Below are 20250 nucleotides of genomic sequence, written 5' to 3'. Positions count from 1 at the left end.
AGGGAAGGTCTACAAGAGGATAGTGAGACCAGGTATGTTATATGGGTTGGAGACAGTGGCATTGACAAAAAGGCAGGAGTCAGAGCTGGATGTGGCAGAGTTAAAGATGTTAAGATTTGCACTCAGTGTGACTAGGATGGATAGGATTAGGAATCAGTATATTAGAGGGTCAGCTCATGTTAGACAGTTTGGAGACAAAGCAAGAGAAACGAGATTGCATTGGTTTGGACATGTGCTGAGGAGGGATGCTGGGTATATTGGGAAAAAGATGCTAAGTATGGAGCTGCCAGATAAGAGGAATAGAGGAAGGCCTAAGATAAGGTTTATGGACGTGGTGAGAGAGGACATGCAGGCGGTTGGTGTGACAGAGCAAGATGCAGAGGATAGGAAGAAATGGAAAGAGATGATCCACTGTGGCGACCCCTAACGGGAAAAGCCAAAAGAGAATGATGGTTACATTTGTTAACCGAGAGAGTCCGACTGGATATAAGTCCATTTTCAGTGAAGGCCCGGGGAGAAAAGCTACAAGAGATAACATTTTTATAGATAACAGACCATACATTAAATATTAGTAAAAGGCAGGCTACACAAATGTTAGTATATGACAATCATATGGTACTTACTTTGAGACATAGTAGAGCAAAATGGAAGAGAGTACATTGGACAAATTTCATGAGATACATTTCTTTTACTTCTAGAGAACCTGGATGTGCAATTAGTCCTACTGTCTTAAGTTAAGGCAATACATCTGAATTTATGGACATTATAAGTCTGTAGCTAAACTATGAATCCGGTTGATAATAGCAAAATACTCAAGTACTAGCCAGGGGTGATACAGGAGCATGGTCTGTTATTCATGAAGTGAATTTTAAGTAGTTTCTTGAATTGGGTTGAGGAGTTGTTACCTGTTATATGGGCAGGAAGGGAGTTCCAGATTTTAGAAATATAGTGTATGTAATCGGATTTTCCTGCCTCGTTAAATTTGGGTAACCTTAAGGAGGTTTTGGGTGCTAGATCTTAAGGTTCTGGTAGTGGTATAGGGTTGAAGTAGTTGTTGTAGAGCTGGGGTGTTGTCTGAGTGATGTAATAATTTGTGTGCAAGTGATAGTTGATTGAATTGAAGTATTAGTGGGAGTTCTAACCAACTGAGGTTTTTGAGGCATTCACAGTGATGTGTTCTAATGGAAGAACCTGTAGCAAATCTAGCTATCTTATTGTAACAGCTGTTGAGTTTGTTTAGGTCAGTTTTGCAGAGATTGGTAAGCACAGGGGAGGCATAGAGTAAGGTGGATAATAGGTGTGTCCTGGCTATTGTTATTTTGGAGTGTTTGGAGAGAAATTGTTTGTTTTGATAGAGTAGACCAACTTTTTTATGAACAATTTTTATGTTTAGGGAAATGTGTAGGTCAAATCTAAGGTGATTGTCAATTTCCAAGCCTAGCAGTTTGGTGTGATTGGTAGGGGTGATGGTGGTCTTGTTATTCAAGGAGATTATAAAGCTATCTGACGGGGGGCAGATCTGTGAAGCTAAAGATGAATAATTTTGTTTTAGCAGGGTTAAAAATAAGGTTTTGATTGGTAATCCAAGTTTTGGCTATGGAAAAGCATTCTTATGTTTGGGAGAGGAGGAAGTCTAGATTGTTGGCTGTGCATATTATGGTGATATCATCTGCATATTGCACTATTGAGGCTTTGGGAATGTTGGATGGGAGCTGATTAGTAATAGGGTGAAGAGCAATGGACCCAGGATGGAGCCTTGGGGAACCCTTAGGAAGTCAGGCACTAAGGGAGAGAGTTAGTTTTGCCATTTTACAACTTGCTGCCTACCATCTAGATAGCTCTTAAACCAAGAAATAGCAGAGATGCTAAGGTTTAGGGTAGATAATGAGTGAAGGAGTTTTGCATGGTTGACCATGTCAAACTCTTTGGATAAATCTAAGAATGTAACAGATACAAGCAGTCCATTATTTCTGTGATTATTGATGGTGATAGTAAATGATATAAGTGCGGTGGTGGTGCTGTGGAAGCATCTAAAGACATGTTGCTGTGTGGATAGTACTTTGTTTTCTAGGAGGTACTTCATCAATTGCATGTGTACTACTCTCTCGAGAAGTTTTGTTAAGGGGGTTAGTATAGCTATATTCATTCTTAAGGCCTTGCTGTTAACTACAACACAACATCACTTAGTGGGTTTTTGAGATGCCCAGTAGTATTAATTGAATGTATCCGGTTCCTATTTTTGGCTGCCTGGGTCTTGTCTGCTTCCTGGGTGGGCCAGTTGTCCAGTTTTTGAACTGCTGCACTTCATGCAAACCAGATAAGCATAGCCAAACCTGACATTCATTTTTTGCTGTCTCTCATGTTTGCACTAAGTGGCACATCAGCCAAACACTGGACAATAAAAAATAAAAAAAGAAAATGAAAAAAGAAAGAAAAGAGACAGGTAGTTGAAATGAAGAAAAATAGTCTATGATATACACACTAGAAAATGTTAGTACACCTGTCATATTTCTACATAGGTCTGGATTTGAGCTCTCGCTCCAATGCACCTTCAGAACACAGGATGGGCACCTTATCTCTTTTTGCCACACAAACAGCTTTGCAGCACAGAACTTCATTCAATATGTACAACTGCAGCAGCATCAACACTGATTTCAAACCATACAAGTGTTATTTTTAGATGTATTAGTTTTGGATGCAGTGTACCTAGTGATCACATAACCTAAAATTATTATTACTTGCAAATATACAGCTCTGTCTTACATTTCTGTGTTTGTTGGCCATTCTTCATTTATCTGAGTAGTAATCTGAGACATGCAGTCTGTAGGCTACTCTATTTCATTGTCCTTAAAATGTGTGAGGATATTGAGTGGAAATAACATCATATGCAGTTGCCAACAAATGAAGGGCAGATTGGATATTAAGTAACACAACCTGCGACATTTGCTGCTTACTTAAATTTCCAACCTTACATCTAACACTTTGTAGATCTAGCCTGACACACCCAGTGGAAGTAGGGCAGCATACAGTGCTGTTGTGTTTTCCTTCTCCCAAACACTAATCATTCACACTTGCAATCCATTAAACCAAAGACCGAGGAAGTGCCTACACTATGTTTACATATCCTACACAGATGCAGTTTTTCGGGATGTACCAATAATGAGTTCACACCAAATTTGCATCTTCACCATGATGACAGCCCTGAATCTACACCATATAAAAGGCAACCGTGTAGCTAGGCAAACTGATAGTGAGGAGACTTGTTCATATTTGGAATACTGCACATAATGCTATTTCTTCAGGATATATCTGTACAGAGGAGTACTGAACTTCAGAAGATATGCTTCCATTTAGTCAGCTACATACTGGATATGCTGCAATGTATTTAAGAAAAATCTGAAGCAAAAGAGTTTACACTATTATCTGTATGCATTAGTTAGAAGTGTACTGATGGCATGGGCATGCTTGCCAAGCCATTTCAGAGGTATACATTATTGCCAATAAGTGAAAATGGAATGCTGTGTGGTAAATATGTACAATGGTTTTGGGGACAGTTCCTTAAATAGCACTTTTAGCATTTCAAAGATGTTTTGTTAGCAAAATATGTCATTTTACTTGTCTTTTGGGGAGAGGGAGCAAAAGTGAGTTACTGCTTTGGCACAAAAAAGGATAGAGTGTTCTTTTGAAGGGGAGGGAGCAAATGTGAGTTACTGTTATGGCACAAACAAGAATATGTTGCTCTTGTTATTCACCTTGTTTTGCATCCTACCTTCACCGATTTTGAGAACCAAGTCATAGTGGATGTCTTTAGACAGCATGCTACTTTTCTGATGGAAAGGGGATGGGACATAAATGGCATATAGGATGCAAATCTGGCAACAGATAGTTGCAGATCAGAATGCTGTGGGTGGTCACAGCAGAACATATAAGCAGGTGCACCACAGGACTACTAACATGATCACATCTGCATGGAGGAGAGTAGCTGCAGTGGGCTGTGACCAGATGGGTACCGGGGGATGGCCTGCTAGGGAACCACCACCAACACCCAATGAAGAGTTCCTGGCCAATATCAGGGATCCAGACAGCTCACAGGAGAGTGCAATATAGCATGTCCTGGATGTGGGCGCAACAATGTCAGAGACAGCAAGCACGTCCCAGGAGGAGCTTCCAAGTAGGCTTTGGTATCTCAACAGATGAATACTGTTGTATAGTAAAACAATTGAAATCAATATGCTACTTGTCTGTCACATGTATTTTTTGGAAGGGGAGATTAAGGATTGCCATAGTTATTAGCTTAGATTTGAGTTGACAGCCACAGTCTTGTTGAAAGTATACTTAATGGACATATAAAGGGGTAAAAGGATTGCCACCTGTGTTACTTTGAATGGTGATGATGTTGCCCTTACCTCTTGCTTAACTTCTTCCATGCCCATCTAGATTGCAGAGGAGACAGATGATGTCTGTGTAGACTCGCTTCTGTTGTTGTATTCCAAAAGTTTTGGAATTCATAGGAAAAAAACAGAATGAAGTCTACACGGATGCTTTATATTATATCTTGTTGAATAGCTCCACTATGTTTGATTGGCTGATTAGCATGCAATTCAGCTGCTTATGCTACAATTAGCATTCCACTGTGTTTACCTTGTTTGCTCATAGGTGCATGCCTCTACACAGCATTTACTAAATCTAAAACTGTCTGTGGCGGTGTGTGCATCCCACTATGATACATACAAGGAGAAAAACGACCATGTAGGCTTTATTGAATTCCCACAGGAGTTCATAATATGATACATAGGATAGTATTCAGAAAGGTTTGCAATGCCACAGTCCTCTAATAAATATCACATGTGCTTTAGAATGACATAACCTAATGTTGCTTAACTGCCTGCTAGGACCAGCATATTGCTAGCATTCCAGGAAAAAGGCTGCATAGTAAATTATCTAGGTCTATGTTTGGCTACTGAAAACTAAAAAACACAAGCGTGAAATATCAAATTTGAGACAGTGAAACCAACAATTGCCAAACAATGACATCATCAAAAATAAATTAATTGAATGGCCATAGTTGGCCAACAGACAGGAAGTAATGCGATGCATAAGGTAAGTGAAAGAAAGCCTTTCACATTTGTCCTATTCTTCACTGTAGTGCGATCTCAGAGTTGGTGCTTTGTTGGCCAACTATGTCCATTCGATGACTTTTTTGATGATGTCATTCTTCAGTAATTGTCAGTTTCACTATCTTCAATTCGATATTTCACCATTTGGGTTTTTTGTTTTTCAGTAACCAAACATAGATCCATATTATTGTAGCTGCATTAATACAAAAGTCATGCTTCTCAACAGTTGCAAAGCGGCATCCCATTGACCTTTTTTTCAAGACGATGGGAAGAGGGAAATGGAAACAAGGCTCATGTGCTGGAAGGAAGGAGGAAATAAGGTAGCAGGGCCAAACAAACATAAAATGCAGACAGAGATATGGGCACAAACAGGGGCAGTGTTGAGGGACTGCAAACAGAGGGGGGACAGTTTGTAACGAGTAGGAACTAAACTACAAAGATGGTATTGGGAGTGACACACAAGAAAATGTAACAGTGTGATGGTGGATAGGAGAGGATATAGCTGGCCTATCTCACCTGCCTAGAACAGAAACCACACAGAATTCAGTCATTCCCTTGGCTGATATTATGGTTTGACCCTGGGCAATGTATAGGGACATCCATTCATGGAAACTTTCGGCCACAGAAAGAGATTCTCCAGGATCTCATCTCAGCTTATCTAGGATGTGATCAACTAACACGTCTAATACTTGGTGACACGAAGGCATCTCTCTATGCCAGTGTCAGAGGAAGAACCTTTGCCTTCCTTCTCAGCGATGGCTACAGAGGCCCTCAGTGAGCCCACTAGGCCACCTTCTGTAGGCTGATCTCCATCATGTGCTATAAAACAGTATTGTTTATATAATAGAGCTGGCTGATGTAGCATCTGGAGTTTGCAGCAGTTTCTGGCATATGTCTTTGCCCCACAACATGACTTTTGACATAGATATGCACTGGTAAGGAGACCAATATCATAACTTTGTTGCCATTCAGCAAGTTCAACATTTTAGACAAGTCTCAAGTGTATGTGACTGCTGATTAGTTGCTAATATTGCTGCTGTTAGTGCTAGTTTCATGTCTAGTTTGTCAGGGTAGATAATAGCTTAAAATTTTGTCCCTGAACTTTTTTCTCCATTGCTGACACTGACTTCCATACAGTGCCTGGGTGAACACTAAGGTATGGCTTCTGTGGATATTGCCCTTCTTGGGCAGTAACTAAATGGGTGGAGCCAAATACAGTGGTGGTGCTTATTACAGCAGGTAAATGACTGTTACCTATTTTCAAACAGATGTGGTTATTCTCTTTCATCCACAGAATGAATCAGTACAAACCCACTCATTATAGTCAATTTACTGACTACATACACCTTAGATATCTAGCTATAATCAACACTCCATGAGTCCCTCTGTTACCCACTAGCCTCCCCTGCACTCCCCCAGTGCCTCCTATGTTTTTCTCTAATCCTGGCCCCACACCATCCAGACAGATTACTCCTTTCTTTGTTTTTAGTGCTTTGTCTTACTTTTTACTCCTACCACATGTATTTAACACTCTGTAATTGGCCAATGCTCCACTATAATGTAAGTTTGCAGGAATTAAGTGAATTAGGATGGGGGTCTGCTAGGACCCCATAAGTGATAAAGCTTTAGTTGTACCTTCGATGGTCTTACTATCTTTTGATTTAAAAGCAATGGGCTGGACAAAAAAATCTCGAGTAAGGAAATGTATCCAGTCTTTTTGGGAATAGTGCCTACCTTCCTACCACTTCAAAATTACAGTTTTCGTCTATGTATCACTGTGGTATTAAATTGGGATGAAAAGCAAAAGAACAACTGGCCAAAGGTATATATTATACTGATGAGTGTCTGATAGAAGAAATCAAAGCAGCTGGATAAAAGCCACAAAGAGAAAAAGGACTTTGCATGTAAAGAATGAACAGCCAACAACTCAACAGGAGTATGAAATGCTGTTTTATGGCATCTCTAGTCAGTGTAACATTTTGCCAGTGATCTGTTGCTATCACACACCCAGCCCACTACAGACAGCTATTTATGCTGATACTTCACCATTACAGAAACTGAAACAAATTATGAAGATTACTTCTGCAAAGCCAGAATAATAAATGATTATTTTAAATAAATGACAGCAGTGTCAGGCACTTGGCCACAGGCAACCCCTGCATGCAATTAAAGCCGACTTTATTGACTGAATTTACCTCAGATATCAAAATGCAATAGAAGAAAAATATCAACAACTGGACAAAGTAATTTATTTTAAACCCCCTACACAGATGTGATCAGCAGTCATTCCGACATTGATCCCTTCAGTAGTTTAACCATGCATGCACAAGCAATAAACGGAATAATTTCTCCCAAGGAACCTTTCAGTAGTTTGTCCACATCTATAAAAGCACTTTACTGACATCAGAATGAACATTTTATGCAATGACTCCTTCAGTAGTTTGTCTATGTATGCACTTCACTGACACCAAAATAAAACATTTTCCCTAACGACTCCTTCAGTAGTGTGTCCATGTATACACAATCAATTCATTGTGACATAATACATACACTCACACATTTACTTTAAGTACTTCTTCCCACACCCTGGCAGTAGCACACATAGTACATGAAAACAAAATACTTCCAAATAAATAAATTAAAAAAAAAACTGTTCCAAAGCTCATGCCTCTTCTTTCACATTAACTACTTCCATCTTCTTGGCTCAGTGAGGTAGCCTGAGCCAAAAGGAATGGATTGTCACTGCATCATGCAGCAGTCTGGTTGAGTTGCTTACTGAGCATCGTTTCTGTCACTGCTGAATGCTACTGATCAATCCAGATTGATGATCCAGAAGACAAATGTTGGACTGTTTTCAAAATAGTTCAGTAACTGTAAGAAGCAGATTTTTTTTGTTTGTTTGTTTCAGAACTCCACATGTGCACATGAGTGGAATTCCAAGGACTGGGAGCACAACAGAAAATCTACTATTATTTTTGGGTCTATATCATATGAGCAAATCGCACAAATTTCAAACACTCATATTATCGAACATACCGGACCTTGAAGTGCTTTTTCTGAGATTGCGGTACAGTGAAGAATGGGGTATTTGTCCTTTCCTTACTGTAGTGCAATCTCAGAGTTGGAATATATATATAGCGAGGGGTGTGGGGGGCACAGACCCCCACAATAGGAAGTTTGAGGTCTGGTACATTCGATATTATGAGCGTTCACAATTTGTGCGATTCGCTCATATGATATAGACACTTATTTTTAATTTAAAAGTAATAGTTAACTTTCTGAATTAGCACATTTCTTTTTTCTTTTCTTTTTTCTTTTTCTTTTTAGCTGGAGGGGCTGAAGCCAAGCAACAAGTATCACAAGCCGCCCTTGATCCTCAACCATCCTGCCCTCCCAGTACAGCAATTATTGCAAGCCAAGGTCAACACCAGGGCTTGATGACTGAATTGCCCACATCAACCCGTTTGCCCCCCTCGCCACCTCCCATAATAGGTGTGAGTGTACTCCCTCTGGCTCCATCAGGTCACCTGGGCCATAGTCAAGGTGGTGTTTACAATTAGTTTATAGTGAGACAAGTCTAATTCTTCATTTAAACCAAATGTTTTAAAGTATTATGTTTAAAATTCAGTCTAGGTCTCTTAACCCCTGACCCTCTACAAGTAGCCTTATATTCCACATTCAGTAAAGATACTGAGAAATAAATCACTGGGTGGGCAGGAATATTATTTAGCTGTGAAATTATGAATATGATAGCACCTTAGCAGGACATGTAGCCAACCCAGAAGTGTACTAGCATGCAAATTTGCCACTAACAACCTACCTAAAGCAATGTATTGTAACAGATCTTAAGACAGACCATCAGATTTAGTGGTTTTCGCTGATTTTGTAATCTTTACACACCTTCTAATTTCCATCATCTTGAATGGAATACTGTCTGCTGATACTTCTTTGCAAGATGAGCGAGAAAGCTATTTCCCAAATACTCAGTAATCAGATTGTCAATTTTTGCTTGAGGGGCTCTCATTACAAATTTTCAGTTGATGAAGAAATTCAAATATATTCAAATGGCATGCTCTGAAAAGCAAAATATGACTCCTCTGAAACAGACTTTTTGAGGCATTTTAATCCCTTCAACCATTGGGCCCCTACAGACGAGTATAAAATGCATCATTTGAAATTTTCACCAGATCTAGTCCCTTTAAATGCCATATTTTACTAAAAACTCCAAAACGACAAACTATTGAACACGAACCCAGTAGCACAATAACAAGTGCTGGACAGGCGGTTTATTCAAAATAAATTTATTATAGAAATGAATGGTAAGCGCTTTCGGCTATGCAATACAAGCCTTCATCAGACAATCTATTGAACACATTACTTCAGTTTTTAAACCTTGTAGCATATGACCAATTGACTAATTAGCCAATGATGTTCAGCTCATTAACATTAAATGAATTTCTAATCCTAGTTTAAACATAAAATATTTCATAATTAAACCATTTATATAATTATAATTATACATACTTTGAATTTATTTAAAACATATGTATAAAAATAAATGAATAATACTTAAAAACATATTAATATAACTTATATTCTGACCAAAGAATATATAAATAAATATATACAAATTTATCTATTAAAAGCTCTAAGCTTTAATATACTAGTAATGGAAATAGAGTCATTTAATCCTGGGAAATGTGTGGCATTCAAATGAACCTGCCACCAATATTCCTTAGACTCTAAAATTAATTTCCAAGGACCTCTCCTAGGAGATGGTCGTACTTGTTATAGTATTATAAAGCCAAATCTGTGTGTATCATTATGCAAAATATGCCTAAATAGAGCATTATTAGTTGATTTCCTAGCAATATCATAAACATGCTCATAAATACGTTGTTTTAATTTTCACTCAGTTTTGCCTATATAGAAAACCAAGCATTGTCCACATATTGCAGCATAAACTACTCCAGAGGCATTACAATTATATTTACCTTTTACTTTGATGTAATTACCATTAATATAAAAATGTTCAGCCTCAATAACATATGAACAATAATTGCACATATTGCATTTTCTCATGCATCCGTTATTAAAATCTAATATAGCTCCAATATTGCATAAGTCCTTTAAATTTTTAATCCCTTTCATATACAATTGAATGCTGCTTTCCTAATACATTTTCCAATAGCATATCACCACTAAATAAAGTCCAATTTTTCATAACTAAATCTTTTATATAATCAGAGTCTTGCGTATATGTGGTGATAAACGCCAAATTGCCTTTTATATTATGCCTGTCATCAGTGGTAGTATCAGAAATTCTACCATTATTAATTTGTGTAATTGTTGTGTGTTGATTAAAGACTATAGAATCTTGCTGGCTACCACAAGCAGTGACTGTATTTTCTAACAATGGTTTATAAAATCCATTAGATCTTTTAATTATAACTTAATTTAATATTCCATCCACAAACTGTTTTGGGTAATCTCTATTTAAAAACATGTTTGCTATAAATTGACATTCATTTACAAATTCATCAAATATTGTAACAATACGTGCAGCTCGAACCAATTGACCTTTTAACACTGTTTTTTTTATGTGTGGAAGATGATGGCTCTCAAAGTGTAGAAATTTATTGGAATAAGTTTTTTTACGATAGATATTAGCCTTTAAGGAATTTTGATGTGTGTCTTTCTGTAAATGCATGTCCAAATAGGCTATACTTTCATTTCCTATTTCATGAGTGAAAGACAAGAATTCAGTAGTGTTATTTATATATTGAATGAAAGCCTCAATTAGTTGTACTGGACCCTTCCAGATAAAAAACAAATCATCCAGAAAATGACTATACAACTCAACATGCTGCATGAATTCTGATGGAAATAGATATCTATTTTCAAAAACTGCCATGATGACATTGGCGGATAAAGTACCTACAGGAGAGCCCATCGCTACTCCCTTTATTTGTTTGAAGTATTGACCATCATGAAAAATATAGTTGTTAGTTAATACCATTTCTAACAGATCCACCATAGCATTAAGCTGATCCTGAGGTATTGGTACTATTTCAAAAAAGAAGTCAGAAAACCAAGTGATACCTAACTGATGAGGTATACAAGTGAACAAATCTTTGACATCAACTGTGATGAAAATAATATTGTTCACATTACTGATGCTTAAATTGTTTATCCTAGTGAGAAAATCCCAAGAATCCCTACAAATATATGCTAAACTTTTTATTTTTTCTTTTAATATAGTATCAATGTATTTTGCTATGTAATAAGTTTTAGAACCACCTGCATCAACTATAGGACGCATTGGTGGAGTCTGCAAATTTTAATGTAGTTTAGGTGCTCCAAACATTATAGGAATCTTGGGATTGTTCACTTTCATATACAAATATGCTTCATTGGTTATCTGCCCCTGCCAAAGCATGTCCTCAAGACTATAGTCAATTCTGGAATAAGCAATATTAATTTCATTAATTGAGACTTCTATATATGCTTCATCAAACAATATATTTGTTCACTGTTGATTGTAATCAAACAAATTCATTATGACAAGTCCACCACCTTTGTCCGGCTGCATGATCCGGATATTACCATTGATTTTTAAATCATTTATCATGTCCCTTTGAGTTTTCGTGAAATTTGTTGGCATCTTGCTGTTGCTTCTATTTTCTCTTTTATTGTTGGAACTAATATGATGCCTGAAATCAAGTTCACATATATCCTCGAACAATTTTATTTTAGGATGAAGAGGTGGATTCATAATGCTAGGTATACGACAAAAATTATTATTATTTGATTCCATAAATGTAGCTTGTTGATGTAAAACAGCTAAATTGATTTTCCTGGTAAATAATTTTAACTCTGTGACCAAATCAGTTATTTTAGCCCTGCTTGTAGGAACAAAAGTGAGGCCTTTGCTGAATGTATTCGCTTGTTCAGTTGTGATCACAGCCTCACTATAATTATAAATATGGACGTCACCCTTAGTATTAGAAATTAACTGGTATGAATTTATTGCACTTTGACTGCTATTTAAACTGTTATTTAAACCGTTGCTTGATCTTACTGGACTTAACTGCGATTGCTGTGTGAACCAGTCCTCTGTTTGTTCCATACCCGGGAGCTGTTGTTCCTCATCGTATAATTGCCCTTGTTGCAAAGACATTCCGAACGTCACAAACTGCCATCCTCTAAAGGGAATTCTTGATTATTACCATTTTCTTGCATTAGTGGTTGAAAATCATCCCCAAATTGTGAATTGTTCCGTGTGGCTTCCTTGCGCCATTGCCCTCGCGATGGTTTTGGATAGGCCAGCCCCTTGGAATAGTCCACTCGATCTCTTTCTAGTTTGCGATTTTTCCTATCCACCACAATGATACTATACTTATCTATTTTGTTGAACACCTCTGTGTATTGATGATGGCATGCTTTAAATGCCGATTGTTGTTTTATTTTTATGTCCATACTTTGAATTTGTGCATTGAGGTCCTCCATTTCGATGTTGTTATATTTTATAAGAATCTGTAAGAACTCGCACCCCTGTCGATGAAATAACATTAGTAGCTCCTTATGAAGTGCACTATTCTCCTATAAGCCTGTAGGATACTTCCAGTATCTCAGGCCTTTTGGAATCTGTTGTCTTTTAATACATTCTTTGAAATAGATATTTTCATGTACTAATCTGCGATATCGCCATACCAGGTCATGGAAATCATCCACCATTTGTGAAAAACTAGGGGTATTAGTATTCTTGTCGACACCATTGAATTTGACTTGGTTGAGCCATTGTTGCAATTCATTGGCATTAAATACCGCATCATTATTGTGTAACTCATCCTGTTCATATGCTGGTACTTGCCCTGGAGGAATACTGTCATTACTATCGACACTGTCCAGTCTGTTATTACTGAAATTTGGTAATCTCGGAGCTCCACTGTTACCACTGTTACCAAACATTTGTTGAATTAAATGAGTGAGACTTAGAACCGATTGCTGTAATTTATCGAATTCGGTTCTTGTAACCATTGTGTCCGCCTCTTGCGTGCTGCCGGTTGCCATAAACTACTAAAAACTGCAAAACGACAAACTATTGAACACGAACCCAGTAGCACAATAACAAGTGCCGGACAGGCGGTTTATTCAAAATAAATTTATTATAGAAATGAATGGTAAGCGCTTTCGGCTATGCAATACAAGCCTTCATCAGTCAATCTATTGAACACATTACTTCAGTTTTTAAACCTTGTAGCATATGACCAATTGACTAATTAGCCAATGATGTTCAGCTCATTAACATTAAATGAATTTCTAATCCTAGTTTAAACATAAAATATTTCATAATTAAACCATTTATATAATTATAATTATACATACTTTGAATTTATTTAAAACATATGTATAAAAATAAATGAATAATACTTAAAAACATATTAATATAACTTATACTCTGACCAAAGAATATATAAATAAATAAATATATACAAATTTATCTATTAAAAGCTCTAAGCTTTAATATACTAGTAATGGAAATAGAGTCATTTAATCCTGGGAAATGTGTGGCATTCAAATGAACCTGCCACCAATATTCCTTAGACTCTAAAATTAATTTCCAAGGACCTCTCCTAGGAGATGGTCGTACTTGTTCTAGTATTATAAAGCCAAATCTGTGTGTATCATTATGCAAAATATGCCTAAATAGAGCATTATTAGTTGATTTCCTAGAAATATCATAAACATGCTCATAAATACGTTGTTTTAATTTTTGCTCAGTTTTGCCTATATAGAAAACTGAGCATTGTCCACATATTGCAGCATAAACTACACCAGAGGCATTACAATTATATTTACCTTTTACTTTGATGTAATTACCATTAATATAAACATGTTCAGCCTCAATAACATATGAACAATAATTGCACATATTGCATTTTCTCATGCATCCGTTATTAAAATCTAATATAGCTCCAATATTGTACAATTGAAGGCTGCTTTCCTAATACATTTTCCAATAGCATATCACCACTAAATAAAGTCCAATTTTTCATAACTAAATCTTTTATATAATCAGAGTCTTGCGTATATGTGGTGATAAACGCCAAGTTGCCCTTTATATTATGCCTGTCATCAGTGGTAGTATCAGAATTTCTACCATTATTAATTTGTGTAATTGTTGTGTGTTGATTAAAGACTATAGAATCTTGCTGGCTACCACAAGCAGTGGCTGTATTTTCCAACAATGGTTTATAAAATCCGTTAGATCTTTTAATTATAACTTCATTTAATATTCCATCCACAAACTGTTTTGGATAATCTCTGTTTAAAAACATGTTTGCTATAAATTGACATTCATTTACAAATTCATGAAATATTGTAACAATACGTGCAGCTCGAACCAATTGACCTTTTAACACTGCTTTTTTTATGTGTGGAGGATGATGGCTGTCAAAGTGTAGAAATTTATTGGAATAAGTTTTTTTACGATAGATATAAGCCTTTAAGGAATTTTGATGTGTGTCTTTCTGTAAATGTATGTCCAAATAGGCTATACTTTCATTTCCTATTTCATGAGTGAAAGACAAGAATTCAGTAGTGTTATTTATATATTGAATGAAAGCCTCAATTAGTTGTACTGGACCCTTCCAGATAAAAAACAAATCATCCAGAAAACGACTATAGAACTCAACATGCTGCATGAATTCTGATGGAAATAGATATCTATTTTCCCAAACTGCCATGATGACATTGGCGTATAAAGTACCTACAGGAGAGCCCATCGCTACTCCCTTTATTTGTTTGAAGTATTGACCATCATGAAAAATATAGTTGTTAGTTAATACCATTTCTAACAAATCCACCAAAGCATTAAGCTGATCCTGAGGTATTGGTACTATTTCAAAAAAGAAGTTAAGTCCAGTAAGTTCAAACAACGGTTTAAATAACAGTTTAAATAGCAGTCAAAGTGCAATAAATTCATACCACTTAATTTCTAATACTAAGGGTGACTTCCATATTTATAATTATAGTGAGGCTGTGATCACAACTGAGCAAGCGAATACATTCAGCAAAGGCCTCACTTTTGTTCCTACAAGCAGGGCTAAAATAACTGATTTGGTCACAGAGTTAAAATTATTTACCGGGAAAATCAATTTAGCTGTTTTACATCAACAAGCTACATTTATGGAATCAAATAATAATAATTTTTGTCGTATACCTAGCATTATGAATCCACCTCTTCATCCTAAAATAAAATTGTTCGAGGATATATGTGAACTTGATTTCAGGCATCATATTAGTTCCAACAATAAAAGAGAAAATAGAAGCAACAGCAAGATGCCAACAAATTTCACGAAAACTCAAAGGGACATGATAAATGATTTAAAAATCAATGGTAATATCCGGATCATGCAGCCGGACAAAGGTGGTGGACTTGTCATAATGAATTTGTTTGATTACAATCAACAGTTAACAAATATATTGTTTGATGAAGCATATATAGAAGTCTCAATTAATGAAATTAATATTGCTTATTCCAGAATTGACTATAGTCTTGAGGACATGCTTTTGCAGGGGCAGATAACCAATGAAGCATATTTGTATATGAAAGTGAACAATCCCAAGATTCCTATAATATTTGGAGCACCTAAACTACATAAAAAATTGCAGACTCCACCAATGCGTCCTATAGTTGATGCAGGTGGTTCTAAAACTTATTACATAGCAAAATACATTGATACTATATTAAAAGAAAAAATAAAAAGTTTAGCATATATTTGTAGGGATTCTTGGGATTTTCTCACTAGGATAAACAATTTAAGCATCAGTAATGTGAACAATATTATTTTCATCACAGTTGATGTCAAAGATTTGTTCACTTGTATACCTCATCAGTTAAGTATCACCTGGTTTTCTGACTTCTTTTTTGAAATAGTACCAATACCTCAGGATAAGCTTAATGCTATGGTGGATCTGTTAGAAATGGTATTAACTAACAACTATATTTTTCATGATGGTCAATACTTCAAACAAATAAAGGGAGTAGCGATGGGCTCTCCTGTAGGTACTTTATATGCCAATGTCATCATGGCAGTTTGGGAAAATAGATATCTATTTCCATCAGAATTCATGCAGCATGTTGAGTTGTATAGTCATTTTCTGGATGATTTGTTTTTTATCTGGAAGGGTCCAGTACAACTAATTGAGGCTTTCATTCAATATATAAATAACACTACTGAATTCTTGTCTTTCACTCATGAAATAGGAAATGAAAATATAGCCTATTTGGAAATGCATTTACAGAAAGACACACATCAAAATTCCTTAAAGGCTAATATCTATCGTAAAAAAACTTATTCCAATAAATTTCTACACTTTGACAGCCATCATCCTCCACACATAAAAAAAGCAGTGTTAAAAGGTCAATTGGTTCGAGCTGCACGTATTGTTACAATATTTGATGAATTTGTAAATGAATGTCAATTTATAGCAAACATGTTTTTAAATAGAGATTATCCAAAACAGTTTGTGGATGGAATATTAAATGAAGTTATAATTAAAAGATCTAACGGATTTTATAAACCATTGTTAGAAAATACAGTCACTGCTTGTGGTAGCCAGCAAGATTCTATAGTCTTTAATCAACACACAACAATTACACAAATTAATAATGGTAGAAATTCTGATACTACCACTGATGACAGGCATAATATAAAAGGCAATTTGGCGTTTATCACCACATATATGCAAGACTCTGATTATATAAAAGATTTAGTTATGAAAAATTGGACTTTATTTAGTGGTGATATGCTATTGGGAAATGTATTAGGAAAGCAGCCTTCAATTGTATATAAAAGGGATAAAAATTTAAAGGACTGGTGCAATATTGGAGCTATATTAGATTTTAATAACGGATGCATGAGAAAATGCAATATGTGCAATTATTGTTCATATGTTATTGATGCTGAACATGTTTATATTAATGGTAATTACATCAAAGTAAAAGGTAAATATAATTGTAATGCCTCTGGAGTAGTTTATGCTGCAATATGTGGACAATGCTTGGTTTTCTATATAGGCAAAACTGAGCGAAAATTAAAACAACGTATTTATGAGCATGTTTATGATATTGCTAGGAAATCAACCAATAATGCTCTATTTAGGCATATTTTGCATAATGATACACACAGATTTGGATTTATAATACTAGAACAAGTACGACCATCTCCTAGGAGAGGTCCTTGGAAATTAATTTTAGAGTCTAAGGAATATTGGTGGCAGGTTCATTTGAATGCCACACATTTCCCAGGATTAAATGACTCTATTTCCATTACTAGTATATTAAAGCTTAGAGCTTTTAATAGATAAATTTGTATATATTTATTTATTTATATATTCTTTGGTCAGAATATAAGTTATATTAATATGTTTTTAAGTATTATTCATTTATTTTTATACATATGTTTTAAATAAATTCATAGTATGTATAATTATAATTATATAAATGGTTTAATTATGAAATATTTTATGCTTAAACTAGGATTAGAAATTCATTTAATGTTAATGAGCTGAACATCATTGGCTAATTAGTCAATTGGTCATATGCTACAAGGTGTAAAAACTGAAGTAATGTGTTCAATAGATTGTCTGATAAAGGATTGTATTGCATAGCCGAAAGCGCTTACCATTCATTTCTATAATAAATTTATTTTGAATAAACCGCCTGTCCGGCACTTGTTATTGTGCTACTGGGTTCGTGTTCAATAAATGCCATATTGCTGCACTGCTAGTTCAAGTGCAAAAGTAAACTCTCAGCAGTCTGCATGCACACAGACCTCTGGAAGTGTACTGCAGGAGATTATACCTTTGAACTGCTAATAAGCTTTAACTGGCATTTCTGAGTTTGAGTCCTTTATTATTGATTTGTTACAACTCTGAGCAAGTTAGTTAAACAGACTTTTCCAAGTTGCCCCTGAGAATGGGCATTTTTGCCTACTCTTTTTTTTGATCCGTATATATTAGTTTTGAATCCAATTAGAAGAGTCATGAACAGTAGCAATTTAAGGCCCTGTGTTTCTCATTCATTTTTTCTTGCACAGTATATCTAATATCCTTACATTTGAAGTAATAAAATGTTTTAAGACATCCAACTTCATGGAATCAGTGGAAGACTCTATGTCCTGCTCTTCACAAAATGCATGCACAGATTTCCTGTAGGCATTTCCTGAAGTATGGCAGTATGGCAAAAAGGATGGAACCCCCCCCATGGATAGGGTAATATTGCAATTCTACAAAGGAAATGTTTCACTTAAGATGACAATGGTTCATCAAGTGGGACATCGTAACCGCCAAGTGTGAGAACACCAGTATGAGATTACATGTTATATATACTCTAACCAATCTTTAACTTTATGGTTGCACTTTATAGTGTCGGTGACTAGTGCATTAATTTTCTGTCATGCCGCTATTTCCTGAAAGAATCATTATCAAATCTAATGGACCTGGCTCTAAACTAAACAATTCCCTTAGCTCATGTGGCTCTCAGTACTGACTGCATCTTATAAAAGTTGAATATCTTCAGCATAATGAAAAGTTCTTCATATTGTGCAAAGCAGGTAATGGTGCCAATATATATTATAGCCCCTCAATGATGCAGTCTTTTAAACTTATGACAACTCATTGCTTTAAAGAGCTATTAATTAAAATATCCCACCACAATATTGTCCACAATTTTTTCAGACAGCCATGAAATCCTTATATTGTTTATTATGGTCTATTCTACACTTGCATTCTGGATAATAAGAGAAACCTGGTTTAGGCCATTATTTCCTGCAATCTATTATCCATGCCTAAACCAGTCATCACTCACCTATCAGTTTTAGTAGTAGACTTTGTGAGAATCACCTTTAAATTAAAAAAAATGTTGCCAATTAGACATTTGAAGCTTGGAAATTGATGTCCCCAGCTGTCTGAATAGTGCGGTCATGTCCATAATTACCCCAATAGAAGATGCATCTTCAGGGCATCTGATCTCCGAACATAACATGCGCCCATACTCATCTCAGGTAGAAAAGGCAGAATCTTTATGCTAGTAAGCTTACTTGGTCTAGGTTTCAAATATCATTTTCCCAGCAGCATGCATTAGCATTCAGTAGTATGATTTCAGCAGTGGTGTGAACTTTGGAATTCTCTATAATTTAATTAGGTAAGACACCACATGTTGTGATTTAGCTACTCACTGTCAGGCACATGCTAACATGATTTGTTACACCTGTCTATTTTTCTTTTCTTCCTCTTGCCTTACGTTTTGTACCTCATTCTTATAAAATAATTCCTCATTTGGAACACCCTAATCAGACCACCTTAGTTTCTTCAAATTTCTCATTCTGCATTATGTCCATATGGCTCTTCTAATAAAAGCAGATGATAAACCTGCTTTTTGCCTGTTGACATCACTCACTAAATACATTTCTATAAAGAAAAACAGGGTTCAACATCCATAATCCACCACATCCATATCTCAACACTAAGGCTGCTTTCCAGTAAGATTTAATGTGTTGTCTTAAATTACCCATCTCCCAATTCCTAATTGACATGCTTCCTACTCTCTGAAATAATGCCACAAGTCAAACATGAATTTTGAAAGTGAACTAGAAAATCTCCTTACTTACCTGTTGTCCACTGCACTGCATCTTATTATTTCTAGGTGGTGTATTTCTGTTTTCATTCCCCAAATGTGAGACATTATTTATTTTTTCTACTGAAATTAATTTCACTTATTATCTTTCCTTTCACAGCCAGCTTGATACATAACATTTCCACCAATACTTAAACTTTAACTCTTTTTGTTGCCTTAAAATCTTCTGACATGATAACATATATATTTTCTCTGTCTGTGATTATAACACGTCTGACTGAGCCATAACTCTTTCCTACTCTGTTCCTGTGAAAACTATCTCTATTCATCATTAACTGTAAAATTATTTTTGCAGCATACATAAAGGATATAACTTAATGAGGAAACTCTGCCCCTCTCCTATTGAAATTAAAGCAGAACCTCCCTCACAAAAATCTCTTAACCAAACATCTTCCTTTCTTTCTTCTATCAGTCTTCTGTAGCCAGATA

General features: G+C 35.8%; 1 protein-coding gene across 1 annotated transcript in view; it reads left to right on the top strand.

Annotated features, from left to right (window-relative positions):
- LOC122795974 (dedicator of cytokinesis protein 2-like) overlaps positions 1-20250 on the top strand; it is a 2887083-nt gene that overhangs the window by 1455297 nt on the left and 1411536 nt on the right. The gene's annotated exons all lie outside the window — the stretch shown is intronic.

This window comes from Protopterus annectens, chromosome 2.part2, assembly GCF_019279795.1.
Source record: "Protopterus annectens isolate FY-2018-M chromosome 2.part2, PAN1.0, whole genome shotgun sequence".
Taxonomy (NCBI): Eukaryota; Metazoa; Chordata; order Ceratodontiformes; family Protopteridae; genus Protopterus; species Protopterus annectens.
This window is presented reverse-complemented; position numbering and strand designations above follow the sequence as displayed.